Source organism: Tachysurus fulvidraco, chromosome 1 (assembly GCF_022655615.1).
Source record: "Tachysurus fulvidraco isolate hzauxx_2018 chromosome 1, HZAU_PFXX_2.0, whole genome shotgun sequence".
NCBI classification, from domain to species: domain Eukaryota; kingdom Metazoa; phylum Chordata; class Actinopteri; order Siluriformes; family Bagridae; genus Tachysurus; species Tachysurus fulvidraco.
In genome coordinates, this window is record NC_062518.1 from 39,055,244 (window position 1) to 39,068,295 (window position 13,052).

Here is a 13,052-nt window from a genome sequence, read left to right on the forward strand (position 1 = left end):
AAGCATGTAAATGAAAGCATTTACAACACATACAGAGGTTAACAAAAAAAACTTTAATACAAGGTCACACTTTTAATATAAGGTGCCTTTGTTTTTTTTATTCTCGGCACAAATCTATGGTTCCTTGAGTGCCCTTCACCCGAGTCTGCAGATCAGTGAATAGCTACTGCCATGTGGAAGGCCTTGGGGTCTCTGGGTTAAACTTGAGAGATTGAGGTGGACTGATGCAAATTAACTTGCTGAAAGAATGTGGGCCTCCTGTGAATGAATGCCTGTGGGTGAGAGAAAGAGCACATGTGTATGCGCCATGCATACGTGCCCTGTGGGTGTATTGAACCAAGCTCAGCATGAAGCCACACACGCACACACACACACGCACACGGACACACATGCGCATACACACACACAGAATAAACTAAGTTTATAGAACTCTCTCTGTCTCTCGCTCTCGCTCTCTCTCTCTCTCTCTCTCTCTCTCTCTCTCTCTCTCTCTCTCTTACTCTCTCTGTCTGTCTGTCTCTCTCTCTCTCTTACTCTCTGTCTGTCTGTCTCTCTCTCTCTCTTACTCTCTGTCTGTCTGTCTCTCTCTCTCTCTTACTCTCTGTCTGTCTGTCTCTCTCTTACTCTCTGTCTGTCTGTCTCTCTTACTCTCTGTCTGTCTGTCTCTCTCTCTGTCTCTCACTCTCTCCCTCTCTGTCTGTTTCTCTCTCTCCCTCTCTCTCTCTCTTTCTCTCTCTCTCGCTCTCTCGCTCTCTCGCTCTCTCGCTCTCGCTCTGTCTGAAAAAGTCTGAAAAAGTTTTTTGCTGTTGCATTTAGCTTAGTAAGTTAAGGCAACACGTTGACCAACAGTGTATTAAAAAATAAATAAAGAACAGAAATGATCTCCTGGCTTTCACCTCTATACAACTGCAAACTAAAAGATCAGATCAAACTACTGTATTATTTTGATGTGACCAAAAATCAGAAGAGTTTGTGAGTTTTGTTCAAACTGTTTTTAATTGATATTATGCCATAAAATGCCATAATCTACACTGATCTACACTGAACAGTGTGTTTGGGGCTATTTAATGAAGTGTGTGTGTGTGTGTGTGTGTGTGTGTGTGTGTGTGTGTGTGTGTGTGTGTGTGTGTGTGTGTGTGTGTGTGTGTGTGTGTGTGTGTGTGTGTGTGTGTGTGTGTGTGTGAAGTTTGATTGACTTCCTGCATTGACTTCCTGAGTACAACTCTGATCTACAACTCAGCAACTCTCTAAAGGCTCAGAGAAAGCATAAAAGCTCATTTAATGTCCAAGTTGTTCATTCTGTTTAATATCTGTACACAAATTGTTAATGGGAGACTTTTGGAGCATTTGTGGTTTGGAATAAAACCATTTCTGTGTTTCTAAACCTTTTGAACACTCTGTTATAGTTATTGCAGTTAAACATTATGAAATCAGTTAAACTGGTCCTATAATTAGAAAACAAAGGAACACAAAAGTGTAATCGAACTTGGCGGCTTTATTTTAATGGCAGACAAAATCCCATTTCAATATATACATATAGACAATATATATTAATGTTATTGTCGATACTAACAGTCTAATTGTTCACTGTAAATTAGATCTTGGCTTAGAGAAAACCTCGAGATCATATTTGACTCGTAGTCCAGATTTGACATACAAATTATCTCGAAAACCGAGTTTCAAAGCCAGTATTCATGCCTGTGTTGTATCGAGCACTGAACTCGCTATGCACTGGGAGCATTTGGTCCTGCAGAATGACACTGAAATGAACACGACAGCATTACACCAGTCCTCCATCACTTTATTGTCTCCCACTTCATTTTAGAGTTTAGTTTCTTAGAGTTAAGTGCTCTTGTTTTATTCGTTTTCTCTTCTTCATGCTATTCTGTCACTATCATCTACAACTACAATGTCACAATTAAAACTCTAAAGACTAGAGAACACACACACACACACACACACACACACACACACATATATATATATATATATGTATGTATGTATGTATGTATATGTACAAAAAAAGTGTACAAAATAGTTTTACTTGTGTGTTCTTGTATATGTGACAGCTAGTTTCCTTAAGGTGGAAAAAAGAAAGTGCGTGTTTTAAGGAATGAATTTCTTTTATCCACCTGTTATAGAATCCTTTTATTTTGTCACATATACATTATTCTTTGGAGGTTGGAGACAAGGCACAGGGTGATACATGCAGCACTATAGAGCAGAGAGGATTAAAGGTCGTGCTCATAGGGCCAACAGTGGCAGCTTGGCAGTGCTGGGGCTTGAACCACTGTAAAAGTGAACAGGGGCTGATCTGAGTCATCACTGATCACACCAGGAGTCTCGAAAGGACCTGATTTCCATAGAAAGATTTGTCAAAATATGTGTGTCATCAGCCACTAAACATAGCCATGTGGTAGCTTAGTGGTTAAAGTGTTGGACTTCCAAGCTGCCACTGCTGGGCCCCTGAGTAAGGCCCCTAACCCTCAGTTGCTCAGTTGTATAAATTTAAATATATTGTAAGTCACTCTGGATAAGGGTGTCTGCTAAATGGCAGAAATGAAATGTAAACATATATTTGTTATATGTATTCATGTCCATTAGACTCCATCAGCACTGTGTGTATGGGTTCATGAGATTGTCATTCAAACTCGACCCCAACGATGTTAGTCCAAATACAGACGACGAGTTATTTCTGACCTTTATTCGATTCATCTCAGTTCTGGGCCTGTGAGCTTTAAGATGTTATTTTAATAAGGAGAAATGAGGATAATGAAGATATCCTTTATGATTTTTTGGTTGGAGCTGTGCTTTCATTATACCTGTGAGAAGTTAGCTGTGCTGTGGACACACCGGGATACTGAAGCACGGTTAAAATAGCGTCTAACAGGAGATCAAATGTAAGCTGTTTGTTCCCAAAAACAAAAGAGCAAATACTTCTTTTCTTACTCTCCTTGTTCAGCATTTAAATGAACTATAGTAGTAGTGGCAGCATAATCAGCAAGCACTGGAATATCTCTGAGACAAACATGATGTAATTGACTGGGTACGAGCTTGAAAGTAGAATTTCTGGAAGCTGATCTGTTTACACAGAGTGGACAGATGAGGAGGTGTGAGAGCTGGATAGATTAAAGTGCTGCTGCATCACTCTCTTTAGACTGACATTAAGCAAAGGCTGATGCTGCATTTGAGGCAAAGTGGCAGTAAAAAAACAAACACTGAAAGCACCCAGTCCCCTCGTCATCGTGTCTTTCTCAGCTCCCTGTTTACAAAATGACATCAAATCAGCCTGTCTGCTCACACTGTGAACTATTTAAAGTGCACCATTCTTTTAGAATTGCTTAAACATTATGGGCTTTAGATGGTTTTCGAATACAGACACAGTATTTGGTTAAATCACCGATAATGCCAGGTGCTGATTTAAGTAAAGATGAACATTAGATTTGAAAGTTATCACTAACATTAGCTGGCTAGCTTGTTGCTAATGCTACTGTCTGTTATCCACTGTCTAGCTTGTTGCTAGCTACTTTATATTGTCTGCTGTCTTTGCTGCATTCTCATTTCCAAATTGTTGCATGAATGTTTAAAGTTATACACGAGGTATAGAGGTATAGATATACATGCACTTAATGTAGCTTTTTATGCAAACATAAGACATTCTTTTATGGTGGCATCCGTGTTTTTTCCCCACTTCACACGTCAGACATCCCAGGAGGAAAATAACTACTTACTTATGTACTTACACTCAAATTACCACATACAAGGTACCATGAATGTAGCATTAATCCCATCCAATAAATTGACTTTTTTAAAAATGAATCATAAAATCATGTTGATGATTAATGCTGCGTGTGGCTCAGGGTGGAATTTGTTTTGTTTTAATGTGTGCTACTGTAGGTCGTATACAGCGGCTGAAGGTCATGGGCTTCTGTTACCTATGTGGCAGCACATCTGGTAGAGAGGGAAAGATCAAACGTGTGAGAGAAAAAAGTTCAAAGGCTTGTTTCAGGTTAAACCTGTAGGAAACTTCTACAATCTGTGTGCTCGAGTTTAGAAAATGGCAAACAGGGAAGGAAAGACTGAGTAATTTACTACAGTCCTATAGAGAATCTACTCTATATCTTATGTACAGTATGAATCTTCTGTACAGAAACCACGCTATTCACTGCCGGACATGACCTTAATCTTTTTGATTCGTGGGTTCAAGTTAATATTCAAGCAATATACATTTAGATACTTTATGTATGTTTAGATTGATAAAAATAAATACTAGTCTTTTTAAGACCATGCAGAAATCTACTGAGTTAAATTCTATCTGAAAGCTCTCGAAGTTTCTATACACCAGCAGCTGACTAGTCTGTTGCCTGGGGGTCTGGTTCTTGGTTTCTGAGTGAAATCAAGTGTGTGTTTCCTTTCAACTATGTAGAGGTCAGAGGGTAATAATTGATCCCTCACAGCGTCCCTTCAGGCTTTACATTCCAACCACCAGCTACACATGAACGTATAACTCTCATACAGTGAGCCATGATTTTTGTGTCTCCTTTTGTCTTTGTTTCCCCTCACTAACATGGGGTAGTGTATATAAGGCTCACTCTAACACGGTTTACACAGTTTCTGCATTCTTGTATAGAATCTGACACCTGTAGATATATCCTCTGTGGTTTACGGCGTTACAATACGCACGCTATTGGCTAGTGTTGCTCTGATTGGCATGAGAGTAACTCAGTTCTTCCTGCCCACAGAACACAACCAATTATTCTCCCTCTCTATGTGTCATTAACATCCCAACACGTTTACTATAACTATCCAAAGATTTCAAAGCATGCATCCCTGTCTCATGGACAATGTGCCACTTTTATTGCTACAACTGGCACACATTTTCACTAGTTTATGGGCTGAGCCTGTAAACACTTACATATTCGGAGAAATCAGTTTCCAAATGCATGTAGTGTTTGAGTTTTGACTTTATCTTAATCCTTCTGTATCTATACACAGCTCAGTAATACCGTCTTAGACAGTAATAGTTAGAGATGCATCTGCACAAGTACATTTTTCTTGTGATACTGATACCAAAGTAAGTAACTCCTTAGTAATAATGGAGGTTGGTGGTTGGGGCAGAGCACATGTTTAGCCATGTTACCGCACCCCTGGAGCACAGAGGGTTAAGGGTCTTGTTCAAGGACCCAATAGTGGCAGCAGTGGGGGCTTGAATCCTGATCTTCCAATCAACAACCCAGAGCCTTAACCACTTGAGCCACCACTGCCAATCATATAGCTGATTTTGAACAAAGTGCATAACTAGCCACATTAGGTAGTTTGGATAAAGTAGGGCTCCAGTGGCAGGCAGGGTGCATTCCATTGTTTAAAACTGCCATGAAATCCTTAATGACCAATAGTATGAGCTGTTCAACATAGTGTGGTCTATATACTGTCTCAATAGACATTTTCAATACTCACTTCACGTGTTTACCACAAGTTTTGGTTGCTTCTAGCATTGGACATCTCGTGTTGCATTTTATGCTGAAGTTCATTAAGATTATTATATCACAATGACTTACAAAGTGCTTATAAGACTTACACAAAAGGAAGTGTCTATTTCTCAGCACTAGCACTGCTGGTGTGCTTTCTCTCACGTGTGACAGTTTAAGTCAAGGCACTTTTCTATATTTGTGAATACTGTAATGTGCACACATTTCATTGCACCTGGTTTTCATTTTTAATGAAGACACTCACTCACTCATTCATTTACTCACTCACTCATTCATTTACTCACTCACTCATTCACTCACATTCTTTCGCTCTCTGCTGAACATGCTGTATAAATGCTGTAAGATGTTTTATCAAGTTGTTTGTACTGAGGCACTATGTCTGGAGTTCCTGCTCTTTATATTCTCACAGTTTGCAGTCTGCTTTTATGTATTCAATAATGAAATTAATGAAATAAGTCCAGATTGCTGACACGTCACAGTATTTCATGTATGAATACAAACACGAGTAAATGATCATGGTGTTCGAGTCATAGCTGACACCAATGTTAGTATTAATACTTTATGTTGATTGCTTTTCAGACTACTTATATATAGTTTATATATATTACCTTGCTTGGGAAAACACCCTCAAGCACCTTGCGTCATCAGTTATTCGTTTAAGATCAACAGTGTTTCGGGACAGAGAGTATGCCTTCAGTGCAGGTCGAGATGACAGAAAAAACACAGGATAGCTGAAGGTTATGGAGCATAGTTTATATTTCATAACTGTGTCACCTGATAATATACATGATGACACTAGTAGTGTTTGACTGAACTTCAACTTAAACAAGAAAATCAAGAAAAAAAATGGCTGCTGTGGGGAGTAGGCTGCAATCTGGACTCAGTGTGCTTTAGTACAGCTGAAACTGATCTAGGAGCAGCGTCACATGGATATTAGGGGAGCAGAGGGTAGTGAGAGTTGGCAGAAACCCAGCAGTGCTGTGGTAAGGGAGCTCAATGGGTCCCTGTGTCACCCCAATCTGATTTGTACACTTTATCACACACACACACACACGTACACACATGCACACACTAGTAGCATCCGCATTCACGCTGCACAGCTTCTCTTATTTCTCCCATTCAGTTAAAGTATTTGTACTGTTGTTAGTGAATTCGGGCAAAACATGACCGTATAATCATTTGCTTAGAGAAAACACATACTCCTTTATCTTCTTTAATACTCATGGTATCAAGCAGCCTTTGCAAATAAATAAATGAATATATCACTTTTGTGACTATGTTAGCAAACCTAAATGATGTAGTGTAATAATTGTCTCCATGACATTGCATCTATACCTGCCAGATGTTGTAAGATGGTGAAGAAGGTCAGTCAGGGTCTGCAATGTCTGCTAACTCTGAATAATAAGAGAGAAGCACCCTGCTACTCTTGCCTGGGGCTTTTTTGTGTACCAGCATGATGCTCTCTGACAGCCTGTTTGACTTTTTTTTTTTTTTTTTTTTTACCAGTGTGTGTGTCTTTGTGTCTGTGTCTGTATGTGTTTGTGTGTGTCCTGGGATGCCCTGTGTCTCCTCTGTAACCAGTGCAATGGGCATGAACCAACCTAGCATCACTGTCACACACCTCTGAACAGGAGTAGGGAGGGTGAGGGGGTTGGCCATGTCCAGCCTAACGAGAGAGAGAGAGAGAGAGAGAGAGAGAGAGAGAGAGAGAGAGAGAGAGAGTGAGAGAGAGAGAGAGAGAGAGAGAGAGAGAGAGAGAGAGAGAGAGAGAGAGAGAGAGAGAGAGAGAGAGAGAGAACAGGCTTAAACCGGATTCTGTGACCTGAGAGAACCAGACAGAGAGACAGGCAGAGCTGAGGGGTGCTGATGGAGGGGGTGGAGGATGATGGCAAAAAAACAAAGCAAAGCAAAAAAAACAGGATGGAGAATGCAATTAAAAACAAACACCTTTTTCATAACTGATAACTGCCATTTTTTCTGCCCTCTCCAAACCCTCTGCCAACAAACTCCTCACAGGGTGAAGTGAATATTTCATGGTCAGAGACGTCTAAGGCCAGGACTATTTATAGAACAGGCTGCTAATGGTGAATTCATCTCAAGACCACAGGAAAATATGGATACATAATTAATGCATTATCAGCTGTATTAATTATTCATGATGGCCTGCTCACCATGGCAGTGTTATAAAATGCCCAATAGGTATATATGAGTATAAATGAATATATATTTCTCAATACTGCTGTAAGCCAGGAAATAACAGAACAAATCATTGAAGCATCTGATTACAGTATGTACTTAAGTAGTTTAGAAGCGATTCTAAATATATTCACATTTACAGTAGATCTAAGTAGCATTCCTTAAGGCCTTGCTGCAGTGTAGTATAGAAAAGTGATTTCAGTGCAGTACCAGATCAGCGCTGGACAGATGCATAAAGAAAACGTTATATATTTAATAGCTAATAATAACTAATAGCTAAAAACAGGTTGCTAGGTTTCAGCAAAATGTTCAGTCAGACTAAATATTAAAATCCACACAAAAGGCTTGAACTAGCTCCCAAAAAATGGTAATTAGTAGAGATATTTCCTTGCGTTTTTTTTTTTTTTTTTACAATGAGAAACAAGGTCAAACTCGGGCACACATACTGTATTTCTGTTTTACTGACATTATCCACTCCCAAATCCCCTTTTCCTCGCCTAATCTTTTCAATGTAGGGCGTCTTACAATAGAAACGATTCTGTACATCATATATTCACCGTATTTACTTTATTAGATTTAAATCTGATTATTCGATATAAAAATAAACATCTTGGCATCTTTGGCATGATTCCTGCCCCAATGGAGCTCTGTTAATGTTTGTTGTAGCTCTGATTTCTTACCTCTAGGTGCAATAATAACTCAGCTAAATGGGGTTGTGAATGAGCAAATCAATGTAACATAGTCCTATATGTGTACTTTTTAAAAAAATATTGGTCACTCAAAATAGGTTATTAGTTTCCCAGCTATTGGCTATGGACTATTTTAATGAAAGGTTAGAAGCCAGTGGATTGTACCATCTGCTGTCCAATTTTACCGATCTCACTGGATGTCAAAATACTTTTTAAATTTCTTGCCAACCATTTCCAAGGAATTATCACAACTCTACTACATACTGACCAGGATGGATTTATAAAAACACTCTTCAGATCATTTCAAGTGCTTCATTAACATTATGTGGGCAGTTAGAAATGATAGCTTTCCAACTGTTGCAGTGTCGCTTGATGCAGAGAACGCTTTGATTGTGTTGAGTGGCTTTATCTGTTTTCAACATCAGAAGCTTTTGGAGATGGTTGGGTAATTATAAATTGGTGAAGATGCCATACAAACATCCAGACTTTGGTTGCCTGCTTTCCCCTTTAGTTTCTTATTTTGTATTGGATCCCTTAGCTATGGCACTATGAAAAAATACCAGTTTTCCTGTGGGGTTGGTATAGATACTCATGCTCTATGCAGATGATACCCTGCTCTTTGTAACTGACCCAGATAATCTGATTCCTGCACTACTCAGTACAATATATAGTTATTCAATACTATCCAGTAAAAATTTTAGCTGGTCAACATCAGAGGCATTACCCTGAACTCTTACTGTCCACGGTCATCGGTTCAGCCCTGTGCTTTTAAATAGCCTGAAAAGGGCAGTTCAAATTTAGGAATTACCTTTCTGCCCCAGCTTAAACATATTGTTAACATTAATCTTGACACCATTGGTGAAAATCTCAGACAACATTTAGATAACAGAAGGAAAGCTGAATCACAATGGATACAGAACTGCATCATGCTTGGCTGAAAACCTCCTGGAAAGACATCAAGCTTTGAAAGACTCTCCTTCAGGTTGCATGAGAGTATAGATATCTACTGCTTTAAGTGGAATACATTTATTGATTTTTGCAATGTTCAGTAAGTTGTTATTAGGTGCCGAAGCAGGAAAATGATTGTACAAATGGTCACAGTAACAAAGACATAGTTCATAGGTTTCTTCCTTTTCTTATCTTTGTGTGTAAGTTTATATATGTTTATATACATATACAAAGGAATGTAATATTGTTTTGTGCCTCTCTTTTTTAAAGTTTTTTTGTTTATTGATTGAGCATGTGTATGTTTTACATTGTTGTTTGTTTGTAAGAATAAAGAATATGAAGAAAACCCAAAAAACCTTAGTTTAACTCTTCACCATTTGATTTGATTTGATTTGTTGTGTATACTAACTAAGGTGAAAAATCCTTTACCACTGTGTACCAAAGCTGGTTCTTGTGGTAGACTTCACTTCTGCTCATGTGTTTGTGTCATGTACAGTATGCTCTTATGTTTGTGGAAGTGGTTGGTTGAATCTGACTTTTAGACCTCATCTCAGCAGTTGTCTCAGAGTTATAAGGAAAAACTAGAGGACTGCTTTTACCGATATCACCACCAGCATAAGCTGTTTAGTGTAGCTTAGACAGGTGCTGTCTACTAAAGTTAGTAATATATATTGACTGGCACGAGTATGATTAATGTTAATGCACCAGATCACATTTTGATTTTCCTGCTCACTTTTTGTTTAGGGATCTCTTTTAGCTGTCTGATATTGTTGAGGCCTCTTTACAAACTAGACGTACAGAAATAAAGCTACTGATTTTGACTGAACAAAGTTGAAGCTGAAAACTGACTCACTTTCACTGCTCTGGATACCGTTTAACGATAACGGATAACGATTTGTACCTCAAAAAAAAAGCAGTTTATGCCCAAGTCTCTCTCTTTCATCAGTGGATAAATTCATCTCCATCGTGCTTTGTACCCAAGAACTGCTGCATACTGTTTGGACTCATATTGTTTGCCTTCTACACCAGTTTACTGTAACACTTTATACTTACACTATCTGGTATCAACCAGAGGAGGATGGGTTTCTTTTTGGGTCTGGGTCTCTTCAAGGTTTCTTCCTCGTGTATTTTTATGGAGTTTTTTTTTTATTTCTACTCTGGCTTGATCATTAGGAATACAAATGTACATATGGCTGCCTTTTCATAATATCTATTGCATAGAAATGAAATGAAATTGATCATTTTTTAATATTGGAAATGAGAATACAATCTTACTGTCCACTACTGTGTAATACTGCCTTACTATTAAAGTACTCCATAACATTCAGTGTTGGATTGTCCATTTCTCAAATCATGTCCTGGTCATTTTTTTTTTCAGTGAGGTATTAAGTTTGCTCAGCTCAGCATTATGAGTCGACTCTTTTCACTTTTTTTTTCTAAAGTTGTTCATACTTCCAGCATATAATATGCATTTAATTCCTAGATAAAACACAGTTTATGTATGTGCTTAGCTTTCATTAAAGTATAATTAAACGAAGATCATTGTCCACTGAAGCAATCACACTAAGAGTCAAATACATTGATACAGTGACAAATAAAGGTTTCTTCCAAAAACCATACATGTTAATACGATTCACTAGATGTATATCGGACATGGATACATAATTGCACATGACTTAACAGCATTAACAAAACAGAACAGGTTTGTTTATTTTTTTTTACACAAAAATGTATGAATTTTTTCAAAGAGTCGATTCGTTCACAAACGACACATGCAGGCATCAGTGAGCTCTGAATCAGAGCCATACATGTTATTTAAGCTCAGCTCTTCATCTATCTGTCTGTCTGTCACGCAGTAACACCATTATCAAGACTAAAGTGCCTGATTATGGTCAGAAAAACAGGGGAAAAAACATGATGTCTCCTGTACACAGTGTTTGTTATTCTTTCTCTCTCTCTCACTGCGACATCTCACTGCGACATACTGGACAGTTTTTGGCAGGCTCGTGCACTGCAGTTTTAAATAAAAGCCGACGGCGCTGTGTGTGTATCACTGATCTCTTTAGTAACTGTTCCTGCTGCTGCTGGTGCTGGTGTTTGCTGTAAAACTGTAAAGCTGCTTTTGCTCGGCTGTAACACTGCAGTGCTGCGACACCGGAGACGAGCCATCCGTGCTGTGCGCGCGCCCCCGCGAGCCTTCTCACAGAGTAGCTCGTGCGTCGTGTGTTGCCAGATTGGGGGCTTTCCAACTTATTCTGCATATGCTACTTTGTTTTGATTTAAAACTGTTAAATTGATCAGAAATCTGGTTTATTGCTTCTTTTTGGGGGGGAAAGCGCAAAACTATCTACTATCTGACATCATAAATATCCATCTTAATTATCTATAACTATTAGAGGCTATTTTACTGAACGTTCTGTTTAAACACACTGTCTACAGCCAGACATTTGTGGACATCTGATGATCAAACCCACGTGTCAACCTTCTCAAAGTTAATGATGGTATGTATGGTATGGTATGGTATGTATGCTGTAGCATTAACATTTCATGTCACAGACACATTTCAGCATGACAAGGTCTCTATGTTCTCAAGCCCACTGAACATCTTTGGGATAAACTGGAACACTGACGGAACTCCAGACCTCCTCACCTACCAGACCTCCTCACCTACCTGACTACCATGCCACACTTTAAAGAAGCGGTGTCCAATCTTGATTGGACACCGCTGCTCTAAAGCCTTCCTAAAACATTAATTCATTCATTCATTCATTTTCTACCGCTTTATCCGAACTTCTCGGGTCACGGGGAGCCTGTGCCTATCTCAGGCGTCATCGGGCATCAAGGCAGGATAGACCCTGGACGGAGTGCCAACCCATCGCAGGGCACACACACACTCTCATTCACTCACGCCCTTCCTAAAACAGTGGAGGTTAATATAACGTAAAAGTTGGAATGAAAAGATGAACAAGCACATACTGTATGGGTTGTCCACAATCCTTTGGCCATATCGTGTAATAATATAATTTAAATAGCACACTGGTGACAGATTTGCTCCAAAAGTAGACTTTAGGTGAAAAAAGTAAAGCAGGTTTACTATCAGTGTATTTTACTATCAATCCTTGCAGTCATGTAAAAGCCAAGGTCACATTTATACGTCTTAAACCATTGAGAAGGTTTATAGGAAAACCGTGAGCTCTGTAGCTTGAAATCAACTTGGAAATACTTTTTGTGGGATGTTGTAGCCTAGTGGTTAAGGTGTTGGACTACTGATCAGAAAGTCATGAGTTTGAATCCCAGGTCCACTGGGCTGCCACTGCTGGGCCCCTGAGTAACCATCAGTTGTATAAATTGTAAGTCACTCTGGATAAGGGTGTCTGCTAAATGCTGTACGTTTGTTGGAATATTCAGGTAGTTTAGAGGGCAAATAAGCTGTGTTGAGTAGTAAAGATATAATATGAAATATGAAAGAAAACAAATCTGTCTGACTCTCAACCCGTTCATTTAATATTCGGCTATTATTATTCACATTACCAGTGTTAACTCTCAATTAAGTAATAATACAGCTAGCTGTTAGCAGAAGGATATTGGTAACTAATAGGTAATTAAATTATTGCTAACATTTATTTCACTTTTTCACAATTTTATGATTTTATAAAGCTGTTAATGTAAATAAACTGAAATATGTTACACATACAATAACAAACAAAATGCACATATCTAACTGCTCATC